The sequence below is a fragment of the Ambystoma mexicanum genome, chromosome 12 (assembly GCF_040938575.1).
Source record: "Ambystoma mexicanum isolate Mex_15411 chromosome 12, UKY_AmexF1_1, whole genome shotgun sequence".
Classification (NCBI taxonomy): Eukaryota; Metazoa; Chordata; class Amphibia; order Caudata; family Ambystomatidae; genus Ambystoma; species Ambystoma mexicanum.
Genome location: NC_090936.1, coordinates 1,043,068,640 through 1,043,081,060, shown reverse-complemented (window position 1 = coordinate 1,043,081,060; position 12,421 = coordinate 1,043,068,640). Strand labels below are relative to the sequence as shown.

At 46.6% G+C, this 12,421-nt stretch overlaps 1 long non-coding RNA gene across 2 annotated transcripts in view; it reads left to right on the top strand.

Annotated features, from left to right (window-relative positions):
• The window catches only part of LOC138514226 (uncharacterized), a 468,254-nt gene that overhangs the window by 52,316 nt on the left and 403,517 nt on the right, over window positions 1-12,421 (top strand). The window contains exon 2 of one of the 2 annotated variants that reach the window (XR_011281898.1): window positions 11,110-11,316. The exons of the other annotated variant lie outside the window; for it this stretch is intronic. This is a non-coding gene — a long non-coding RNA (uncharacterized lncRNA). The remainder of the gene's footprint in view (window positions 1-11,109; window positions 11,317-12,421) is intronic. 2 annotated transcript variants of the gene reach the window in all.

The window sequence follows — 12,421 nt, the reverse complement described above, 5'->3', positions numbered from 1 at the left end:
GGAAACTCTAGTCAATAGCAATGAGACCAATGAACATAGCACTATTGTGTACTCTACTCGCAAATAGATAGAAATTTAAAAAACTGCGAAATATGACTAGGATACATGGCCTTACCTTGACCAACAAACAGTTGGATTCAGCAAGCAGAGCAGTATGTTGCAGGAGAATAGGTGGATAGCCACAGGTAGCACACTGATGGGTTTGCTCTAAGCGGTCACAGAAGTTCACGGATAGCACGACGACGACCAGATTAGCGTTGATCTCGGTGGTTGCCAGGTAACACGTTCAGGAGTTGACTTGCAAAGCACAAAGATGTTCTCATGAGACATATCAAGTGGTTTATAAAGTATTTGGAACAGGGGTGTGTTGAATGACGTATGTATGTCGTGGTTTTAGGGGGGCGGCCTGCTTCAAGGGGAGGCCTGGCTGGAGACAAGAGGTCTGAGTAGGCCATGTGAACAATGGCCCCTTGGCGTGGGACACCTTTTGAAGTGTACATGTGGTTTGGCACCTTGGCCGTTTGCGCCCCGGACAGCCCCCCATGCCAGCGAGCATCCACCGGCGCGAACCGCCTTTGATAGAGGGGGGTGGGATGGATGGGCCTGGGGCGTGCAGATAAGGCACAGGAAGACTGCTGAATGGAGACACACTTATGTGGATTGCAGGGGGGCGGCCTGCTTCAAGGGGAGGCCTGGCTGGAGACACGGGGTCTGAGGAGGCCATGTGAACGATGGCCCCTTGGCGTGGGACACCTTTTGAAGTGTACATGTGGTTTGGCACCTTGGCCGTTTGCGCCCCGGACAGCCCCCCATGCCAGCGAGCATCCACTGGCGCGAACCGCCTTTGATAGAGCGGGGTGGGATGGATGGGCCTGGGGCGTGCAGATAAGGCACAGGAAGACTGCTGAATGGAGACACACTTATGTGGATTGCAGGGGGGCGGCCTGCTTCAAGGGGAGGCCTGGCTGGAGACACGGGGTCTGAGGAGGCCATGTGAACGATGGCCCCTTGGCGTGGGACACCTTTTGAAGTGTACATGTGGTTTGGCACCTTGGCCGTTTGCGCCCCGGACAGCCCCCCATGCCAGCGAGCATCCACCGGCGCGAACCGCCTTTGATACAGGGGGTGGGATGGATGGGCCTGGGGCGTGCAGATAAGGCACAGGAAGACTGCTGAATGGAGACACACTTATGTGGATTGCAGGGGGGCGGCCTGCTTCAAGGGGAGGCCTGGCTGGAGACACGGGGTCTGAGGAGGCCATGTGAACGATGGCCCCTTGGCGTGGGACACCTTTTGAAGTGTACATGTGGTTTGGCACCTTGGCCGTTTGCGCCCCGGACAGCCCCCCATGCCAGCGAGCATCCACCGGCGCGAACCGCCTTTGATAGAGGGGGGTGGGATGGATGGGCCTGGGGCGTGCAGATAAGGCACAGGAAGACTGCTGAATGGAGACACACTTATGTGGATTGCAGGGGGGCGGCCTGCTTCAAGGGGAGGCCTGGCTGGAGACACGGGGTCTGAGGAGGCCATGTGAACGATGGCCCCTTGGCGTGGGACACCTTTTGAAGTGTACATGTGGTTTGGCACCTTGGCCGTTTGCGCCCCGGACAGCCCCCCATGCCAGCGAGCATCCACCGGCGCGAACCGCCTTTGATAGAGGGGGGTGGGATGGATGGGCCTGGGGCGTGCAGATAAGGCACAGGAAGACTGCTGAATGGAGACACACTTATGTGGATTGCAGGGGGGCGGCCTGCTTCAAGGGGAGGCCTGGCTGGAGACACGGGGTCTGAGGAGGCCATGTGAACGATGGCCCCTTGGCGTGGGACACCTTTTGAAGTGTACATGTACTTTGGCACCTTGGCCTTTCGCGCCCCGGACAGCCCCCCCCCATGCCAGCGAGCATCCACCGGCGCGATCGCCTTTATATGAATATACAGTATATCGCCTTTATATGAATGATAGTATATCGTTGCTTATCAATAACAAATGCCACATAACGCAGATTCTTGTGAGCACAGACCCACACTTCAACCAGTGTATTATAGTGGCCAAGACCCGAAGGCCTGTATAATCCAATGGTAATTGATAGTATAGATATATGTGATTCATTTAAAAAATCGAGACAAATGTTGTTAAAATAAATGTGGTGTTTTATTTTGAATCTTATTTTCATGAAAAAAAAAAATTAGAAGACTTTAAAGGTTATACAGGTCAGGTTGCAGCACAGCGAGAGAAAATCCCCTGTACTGACCGCTGTCACTCGGGAACGTGTCTCTAATGGCACGAACGGCACAGGCGGGTATCACTCGTCGAACGCTGTGTCCAAGCCTCCCGTGAAGCCACCATGTGTAGGAACGATAGGCCACCAGCCTGTACCACCTGTGAAAACGAATGAAACAAACTGTTTTTAAATGACCCAGATAAGTTTAATAAACGTTTGTTGTCAATGACAATTCTTGTAACTAATGGCATTTTACACGGACAAATGCTATCTAGACAATGCCCACTATTCAACGCCTTACATGCGTTACAATGATATGCAGATGTAATTTTGGATATAGTAGAAGAACATGAAATAGGAGTGGCATGACAAGCAGAGTATACTTACTCGTTACTCGGATTACGAGGACGAACAGTTGCTCGAAGTTCGTGCATAAGCACCATCAAGATTCTCAACACGGCCCGTGTGAGGCAGGCTGCCCAGAAGTCTGGCAGCTCGGTGATGCATTGCGGGCGTGGCTCGCCTTCCGAAATGTAGGCCAGGCATCCCGAGTTTTCTCGGCAGCAGCAGTTCTCGTCCTCGGTTGGCATTAGCTCGCACCGATGGCATGTGCACCAGGTGGAGACGCCGTCCATGCGACTAGGCCCAGGCTCTTCATCTGTTGAATCGTCCTCCCAACTGCCGTCCGAATCCCCATCGTTTTCGCGTGCTTCCCTTTCCAGTAGTTCCTCCTCGGTATACTCAGGCTCGTACATGTAGGGCATTATTGTAGCCATTGTGTGGTAAACAGAGTAAAATAATTTACTGAGATGGTACAGGTGTTCACACGGGCTACAAGCGACGAAGCTAGCTGATCAGAGCACTGAAACGAGTCACAGAATACTCAAAGTAACACAGAGAGAGGAATGGAATCGAAAATCGGCTGCTGTGTGTTGTGAAACGGTCTGTTTATACTTATTGAGGAGAGAGGCGTCCTGCCATTTCCATGGCGACACGTCATTAGCTGAAGCGCAGCGAATGTTGACACGAGACGTGCTTTGGCGTTGGGAAATGGGCGGTACGAGTCTGCTGATGTCAGGCTCAGGGGCGGGGGAATTGATTTAGTGCCGCAAAAGCAGGTCAGCCAGGGCGATCGGGGAAAAGATAGGATTATCAGAAAATGGCGGCTCACAGGTGCTTGTTTTCGCGTGCGTTTAATGGACGAAAACTCGAGTATGGTCCATAGGAAAGTTTTCTAAAATCGACCCACTTAGCCTTAAAAAAACATGGCCGACCCATAGGGACAATAAAATGTTTTACTAGAGTATGCCTTTAAAGAGACATTATGGTTAAATTGCACCAATAAAAACCATTACAATTCACTGAAAAAACTTTTTTAAAGGGACGTTATGGTTAAGTTGCACTAACAAAAACCTATGAAATTCAATGAAAACACTTTTTTAAAGGGACGTTATGGTTAAGTTGCACTAACAAAAACCTATGAAATTCAATGAAAACACTTTTTTAAAGGGACGTTATGGTTAAGTTGCACTAATAAAAACCTATGAAATTCAATTAAAAACATTATGGTTAAGTTCCACCAATAAAAACCTATAAAATTCACTGAAAAAACGTTTTTGAAGGGATGTAATGGTTAAGTTGCACTAATAAAAACCTATGAAATTCAATGAAGAAACTATGAATGGCAAAGAGGCAGTCAGGGATGATGGAAGGTTCAAAGTCGTCCTCAGGAAGACTGAAAAAGAGTTGTGTTTCATCAGCATAGCTCTGGAAGTTGGGGGAGAAGGAGGAGCTGAGGCGTGCCGACAGAGTAAGGTAGATGTTAAAGAGCCAAGGTGAGATAATAGAGCCCTGGGGGATGCCACAAGTGGAGAAGGAAGTAGGCGAGGAGAAGGTGCACAGGATGACTTGGGATGAGCGATCAGTTAGGAAGGAGGCCAGCCAGTCCAGTGCCCATTCCGTGATGCCAAGGGTGTCATGGACCCTTTTTATAAGGATGGAGTGATTGACCGTGTCAAATGCAGGGGAGAGATCAAGAAGAATGAGGACAGCAGGGGAGTTGGAATCAAGGGATGAGAGCAATTCATCACAGGTGTTCAGAAGAGCAGTTTCCGTGTCTCTGGATGCTCAGAATCCACATTGATGTTTGAGGAGACTGCCAACAAGTTCAGTGTGAGAGTTTAGTTGGGGCAGGGCCAGCTTCTCAAGCAGATTCCCCAGGAAAGGGGTGATTGAAATAGGGCAATAGTTGGAAGGACAGGAAGGTTCTGCTGATGGTTTTTTGAGGAGGCTGTGAACAAGGGAGTGCTTGAGGGAAGATGGAAAAGAACCAGTAGCAAAGGAGTGGTTACATAGATCAGCAAGTGCAGGGGTGAGAGAGGAAATGTTCTCCTTGATGGTTCTAGATGAGAAAGGGGCAACCTGTTTGGAAGAGACCTTCATGGAGTTGACAGCTTTGGTGACTTCTTCCGGTGAGACAAGGGCGAAGGAGGAAGGTGAGTGGCTAAGGAAGGCAAGGGGGTGAGGGATGGGCTGGGGGAGTGCGTGACAACACTGTTCAGGATTTCCTGAGTTTTAGTGGTGAAGTGGGAGGCAAGGACATTGCAGAGGGCCTGAGAAGGGATAGGGGGGGAGGATACTGCGGAAGGGTTGGCAAGTTCCATGCAGATTCTCGAAAGTTCAGCTGTGTTGTTAGAAGCACCAGATACCCGTGTCTGAATGTGGGCCCTTTTCTTGGTATGGATAAGAGAGCCTGTAATGCCTTGGGAGCAGACGTCAGGCCAGTTCGTCAGAGGGTGAACCTGAGGTTTGCCACTTCCGTTCAGCAGCTCTGCACTTAGGTTTCAGGTCTGCAAGTATGGAGTCGTACCAAGTGTTACGCTTAAGACGCAGGTTTCAGACGGAATTTTCCTGACTGGGTCAAGAATGTCAAGGGTTTTGGTGATGGACAGGTGGAGGTTGCGCAGGCCAGGGGGGATAAATGTGGTAGCAAAGGCAGCAGCTGACACGCGTTTCATTGGACGGATGTTCGTGAATGAGGTTGGCAGGGCTTTTGCAGGAGTTGTCGCAAAGCCATAGCGGCTCAGGTGGGAGGAGAGAATAGAGTGGTCAGACCAAGAGAGAGGGGTGAAGCAGAGAAGATGAGAGAGGGAGGTCGCAGTGGATGAGGGCGTCCAGAGTATGTCCGGCAGAGTGGGTCGGACCAGAAGGGAGAACAGAGAGGGCTAGAGATGTGCAATGAAGAGAGTGGATGATGTGCCAGTGGAGTCCAATTGGATGTTAAAGTCATCCAGGAGTAGCAGGTTGGAAGTAGTTGAGAGTAAGGAAGAACAGAAATCAGCCCATTCAGAGAGGAATGGGGAGGAAGCGCTGGGAGGCCGGTAAATGGTAGCAATGGTCAGGGTGTAGGAGGGAGCGATAACCAATTTGCATAGCAGGCTCTCAAAGGACGAGTAGAGCTGAGTGGGTAAAATGGAAGAAGGAACCCACTCAGGAAAGATTAAGGCAACTCCACCGCCAGTGCAGTGGGGTTGAGGCTTGGAAACAATCTTAAAGCCGTCAAGTAAGAGAGAGTCAAAAGCAGTGACTGAGCTGGCATTGAACCAAGTCTCGGTGAGTGCGAGAATGTCATGATCAGTGTCTTCAAGAAGGAGGCAGATGTCAGCAGAGTGTTTGTTGGCTGAGCGGGCGTTGAGGGTCGCCAGATGGAGACGATCTCTGCCTATGAAGGTTTTCTGAGGTGCAGTACAAGGGTGTAGTACTTCTGTCATAGGAGGTCGGGTAGAGAGGGAAGTGGGGGGAGAGGCAGGAGAAGGAATGAAGTTCATGAGAGACGGCAAGATCCGGTCAAAGAGAAGGAGATAGGCCAGGGGGACCTGAACCAGGATGGTGCCACTGTGATAAACATTAATGCAGCATCGAGATGAGAAGAAGCCCCCAAGAGGACTTCCCACTTGGCGCCACCATTAATGGGAGAGGACGAGAAAGAGGAGAGAGTAGAGATGAGATGTCCATAGATCTGAAGAGGGGACATAGAAAAGGATATCCATGAAGACCTCTATGGGGGTTGCATTGACATAGGTGTCCGCGATTGCAAGGCCAGGGTTTGCACGCAGGATGTCTTTTTTGTGCTTTTTGATTCCAGACTTAGTGAGCAAGAGGGTTGCAATTAGAGAAGATAGGAGAGATGGTGAGTGCCATTGGGTGGCGGAAGGGAGTAGAAAGGAGAGGGGTGACTGCACTGCACAGTTCTGGGCTAAACTCACAGGTGACTTAGTAGTAGCAAAGGGGGAACACGACGGAAGAGGCACAAGTGCAAATACACACAGCTAAAATCGGTTTCCAAGGGAATGGCACAAATGCAGTGAATTTAGGGTGCAGGACTGAGATACACACACAGCTAAAATCGGTTCCAAGGGAAAGGCACAAATGCAGTGAATTTAGGGTGCAGGATTGAGATACACAAACAGCTAAAATTGGTTCCAAGGGAAAGGCACAAATGCAGTGAATTTAGGGTGCAGGATTGAGATACACACACAGCTAAAATCGGTTCCAAGGGAAAGGCACAAATGCAGTGAATTTAGGGTGCAGGATTGAGATACACACACATCTAAAATCGGTTCCAAGGGAAAGGCACAAATGCAGTGAATTTAGGGTGCAGGATTGAAATACACACACAGCTAAAATCGGTCCAAAGGAAAGGCACAAATGCAGTGAATTTAGGGTGCAATATTGAAATACACACACATCATCTTGTGTCCTTTTTGTGTCTTGTGGCTTGTGTCCTTTTGACTAACTTCACTCGGGACCCACCACTCCTTTAGGGTTCACCATTCGTTTACAATATCTTACAATTTTTTTTATAGTGTTTTGACATTTGTGTACATGTGGGATTGAACCTCCCCTGGCCATACCTCATCATTTGGAAAACCATATTTCCAGACAGATAAATTAATATTAAAAATACATTGACATATTACGTAATATATTCAAGCGTGCTAGTGAGACTTGAGAGATACTATACCAGCTGTCTTTGTTTAATCAGAGGAGGAAGGTTAGTCACTTCAGGACACAGCTCCCCTAGTGAATTGCATGATTTATTCACCCCAGTGGTGGGGAATGATTTAGCCCCATTGATAAAAATATTTGCAGAGCTGGAATAGTCTAAGGTAGGGTCATTAATTTCACCATTAACTTTGTGTATAACTACTGCCATTGTAAGTACTATCTCCCAAACAGCCTTAAAAACTATTAGACCAGTGCTCTCTAATACAAATTATTGTAGATGTATCTTTTTCCCCACCTGTGTACATTACCCCTGAATAGATGCCATTTGACGCTTGATGAAGTTCCATCAGCACCCTAAGTTAAGAAACATGTTAGGCATGAGCTCCTCTGGAGAACATTAGGACATATTCAAGATCTACCTTGCACATTGGTATGGCCAGCCAGCGATTTGAAGATCTGGAATGTTTAAACCGGAGGGTTTTTACACATCTAAAATAACATTTATATCAGGCAATTGGCCTCATTACGAGGATGGAGGTAGCCAATCCATTTTTACCGGCATGTGAAAGGGGAATTACCGTTCCATTCCGACCTCGGCGGGCCCAGTAATTCCCCTTGCGCGGGAGCTGGAGCCGGTATGTCCCCATTCCCATTTGAGCCCCCACAGGGCTCAATGGGAATGGGTAGGATGGTAGCAGCGGTACCGTTCATAACGGTACCGTTGCACCAGGGCTTGATCCCCTGTTGAGCCAGCTGTTGCCTCAACTTCAGAGATCATTCTTTGCTTGCGATACATGAAGCTCTGGGGCCCAATACTTGCCTGATCTCTCATTGTCTCCCCCTTTAATCCTTTTCTATTGACATATCCACCTCCCCTTCCTCGAAACACTTGGAAACTTCCTCTGCTATTATTTTGCTATTATTTTGCCCATAATACTTCTGATATGACAGATGACCCCCAAAAAGCCCCTTTATCCCTTTTCTATTGACATATCCACCTCCCCTTCTTCGAATACCTTGAAACTTCCTCCACTGTTATTTTGCCTATAATACTTCTGATATGACAGCTGACCCCCACACAGCCCTGCATGCTCACTACCTGTTTCACCTTCCTTTAAATCATTGAATGGCACACCCTCCCTCTTCTGCCTCCAATAATCACCTGAGACACATGCCTAATGTCTTTTCCAACTGTATTTGGGCAGCTGAGACCTATGCCTAATGTTTTTTCCAACTGAATTTCCACCACCGCGTGTTGATGCATTGGCATAATTTTATTGAACAACAAGTTGCCTGTTGTAAATACAAATTGTTTATGTTTGTTGTAACACTTTTTCCTTAAAAAGTATTGGGCACCAGAGACATATGCCCAATATCTCTTCTAACTGTGTTTCTATCTCAGTGTTTTGACGCATTGACACGTTTGATTAAATAACAAGTTGCTTGTTGAAAATGTTGAAAATACAAATGACGTATGTTTTTTCAAATACCTTTACTAAAAAATATTTTGAATTAAACCTAAGCTGAAAACTTTACATATGAGTAAGCAATATGTGTTTTCCACCTACATGATTGTTGTTTCTAACAATGGCTGCCCAAACTGCAAGGGCACCCAAAAGGGTTTAAATACCAGTTTGCACCTAAATCATTGATGCATTTTTTGAACCTTAGAGGGAAGGACAACCCCCCCAGTCACAGTCCAATAATCATACACCCTCTTTGAAAAATGTGCTTCTATTTCTTCATCTGACTTTCCTGTCTTCTCTGGGTCCATGGTAGCATTCATGTGCTCCCTTATTTCCAGTTTCATTTTACAAAATATGAGCTGGGTGTTCTGCTTTACCTGATGTAACCTCATCCCCAATCACAACCAAGAATCTGTCTTTCTTTGATTACATTCACTGGGTATCTGTCAACTCTCTCAAACATGTTCTCACTCTTTCTTGATCTGACAATATCTTGCATCTACCCTTGCAAAACGCCCCCAATTCCTCCAGCTTGATCCTTCATTTAGGACCTCTACCTCCTTCACTCTGATCCTTGATCGGCAATAAAGATGCTTTCCCCTCTGGCCTTTTGTCTTCAGGGTTCAGTGCTAGTGATAACACGTTACGCACTTCATCTTCCCCCAGGTGTGTCCCATCTATTGTCATATACACACTATGCAAATGCTTCATTAACCAATTAAAGCAATGATATCTCTATTTTGATAAAATATTGATCAGATTATGCTTCTCCAGCATGTCACTCATACCAGCTTTGACAAGGTGCCTTGGTGCTCCATCATCATATTTCCTTACTTTACCCTGCAAGTCTTCACTGTTGCCTGCATCTCTAAAGTTTCCACTCCTGGAAATTATTTTCCCCTTAATCATCACCACTGCCCTCTTTGCTGTATTACTCACTCCCGTCAATAGATCCTTATCCGAATTTTTGTTCACTCTCTGTTCATCCCATATCCCAGTGCCTTAAGCTTCCTGTCCAACCAGAGGCGTTGCTGGAGGGGTCAGTGGGGGGGGTGAAGGCGCTATAGCCCTGGGTCTTTTGGTTGTAGCCCTGGATAAAAGCTCAGGAGTTACAACCAAAAGGCTAGCTAGCCCTGAGTCCAACAGTCCTGACATTGGCCTAGCCCCAGATCTTTTCCAGACCTAGCAACACCCCTGCGTCCAACCATGTTTGCACTGCCTGTAGGTGGATGAGTCTTTTCCCAGTGCTTTCCATCAGCCATCATCAGTACCACCTTTGTCTGTCCAAGATCCTGGCTGCAGCATATATGTGCCCAAAATAGGAGTGGCAATGCTTGACCAGATAATCCGCTACTTTCACGCCCAGTTCTAATGTTAGGTCTACAGTTGGTGTACTATTTCACAGTGCCATCAATGATTTCAGGTTTGAGCATTTTTCCACAACCAAGGAGCTCAGCCCCGTAGAGCGCTGCAGGAAACACCTGTGTACGGTATACCTTGACTGCTGGGCTAATCGCACAACCCTCATAATGGCAGGTGAAGGTACCAATCACTCCACCCCTCCGTCAAGTAAGGAATAGGGAACTTTTAGTCATTTAGGCACCCCATCTAGTATAGGCAGAGATCGTACTCGTAGACAGTCATAATATTTAATTGTTCTAGAGGTTCAACTCAGGGAACATCCCCTATGGAACGTATCCTCCTAGCCTAACAAATAAGTAATCCTCCAGTTGGATCCTTCTCAACGAGGGCAGTCCCATCATGTAAAGGGGCAAGAATTAGGCAGTAGAATTGATGTGCCAATGGCAATACAGGCTGTCCATTATAGAATAAGAATATGGGTGGGCCAGTGGAGTTTATGGGGATGCAGAACCACCAGGCCCTTAAATCTCTGGAAGATCAGGACTAATATGTGGCCTTTTGCATGCGGGTCATTCCATCAATCAGTCAACCAGGTTTTCCTGTGTTTTCGCAAGCCAGTGTTAGAGATTTACTATTCAACACAAATGAGAGGAATGTCAGAACATCTGAAGATAACATAGCAGTGAGAAGCAGTCACTAGTAATTCAAGCTCTGGAAGATGAGCTCTAGCAGCACGCTGTTGCCAAATTGAATGCTACAAAAAATTGGCGAGTCAACACTTTTTCAAAATCCTAGTGAGGGGGTTACTTTTTCTACAGAATTTCGTTTTAACAATTTCACAGTATTAAATAAATACTGTATGATGTTGCTATCCTGGTTTCTGTAACTGCTGGGAAGTGTAGTGGTCTTACTTAAGTGTATGTGAATAAACACATTATGGCATGCACCAGACCAGTATGGATTTTTATTTCTTGGGTTGTTTTATGCCAAGTGCTTCAAGAAGTTCTCATAAACAATTAAACCTATTTTGTGTACCCATTGATTACCATGTAGATAAACCACATCAGTTCTTCAAGCCACACCAAGTGCTATGCATGTTTGACTTATCAAGGACACAAACTAAGCAAAGACACAGAAATTGGATGAGAAGTTGCAGACTGTGTGACTTCAAGTCCTCTACATAAATAACTTTCCAAATGGCACCTGTGTCAGCAAGTAAAGTCCTCAGCTTGGCAGCACTTTTGACATCGTTAGCATCAGGTAAGTGTCAATATACTGACTTAAGATGGTTGTATCCATACAGTGTGAACCATATTGTTGGGATGTAAAATATTAAACAATGAAAGAGTTAACCAATAAACAAAGTCTTAGCTTTAACATTTTGTAGTAAACACTTAAAGGAAAGCAGGGCAAAAATGCCTTAACTGTGACAGCAAATAAATAGAAGTTTATTGTGACACACACTTGTGGCCTAAGTATGTTTTTTTATCAAAGTTCATTACATAGTGATAATTTACTTTGATGAAATTACATCATTTATTTATTTCATTTGTTTGTATAGCACGAGACATGAGCCCGGAGGCATAAAGGCGCTGAACAGAACAGACTACAATTAACATTAAGGAGGTCTAGATACCGAGGCAGTAAAGTAGTGGAAGTTAGCAGAATAGGATGGTTTTCAGTCCTCGTTTAAAGCTGCTGAATGATGCACATGCTCTCAAATCTGGGGGAGAGCATTCCACAGTCACGGGGCTGCATGTGGGTAGGACCCAAGTGCTACACATGCAAGTTTGGTCTGTGGTGTGGCTAGAAGAAAGCTGTTATCAGAACATAGTGTTCTACGAGCTGGTAACCACGAGATGCTTTTGGACAAATACTTGGGCCCTTTCCCAAACAGGCATCAATGTGTGATGCAGTGGACATGAAGCAGAATCCTGCTGCTCACTGGGAGCCAATGCAGGGCTCTTTTGGCTATTGAAATGTGCTCTCTTCTTTGCAGCTCTTCCCCAATACGTACAGATTTATTTTGGATGACTTGGAGCTGGGAGAGCTCTCCCTTACAAATGCGGAGCAGGAGACTCGCACAATAGTCCAACTTGGCCCCTATAACAGCGTGAGTAATAGTGGCACAGTTGGTTTTAATAAGAAAGGGACAAAGCTGGGCCAGCAATTTCAGGTGCTAAAATGTGCTGGAAACCAAGCTGTTAACCTGTGCTTTCATGGAGAACTCCTGGTCCCCAGTTACTCCTAAAGGTTTAACTTTGGACTGGGTCTGCAGCCTGCAATATCAAATTGCAGGTATTTCGGAGTTAGCTTGTGCAGTTGTGGTATTGTCCCCACAACCATGAGTTAAGTTTTGAAATCA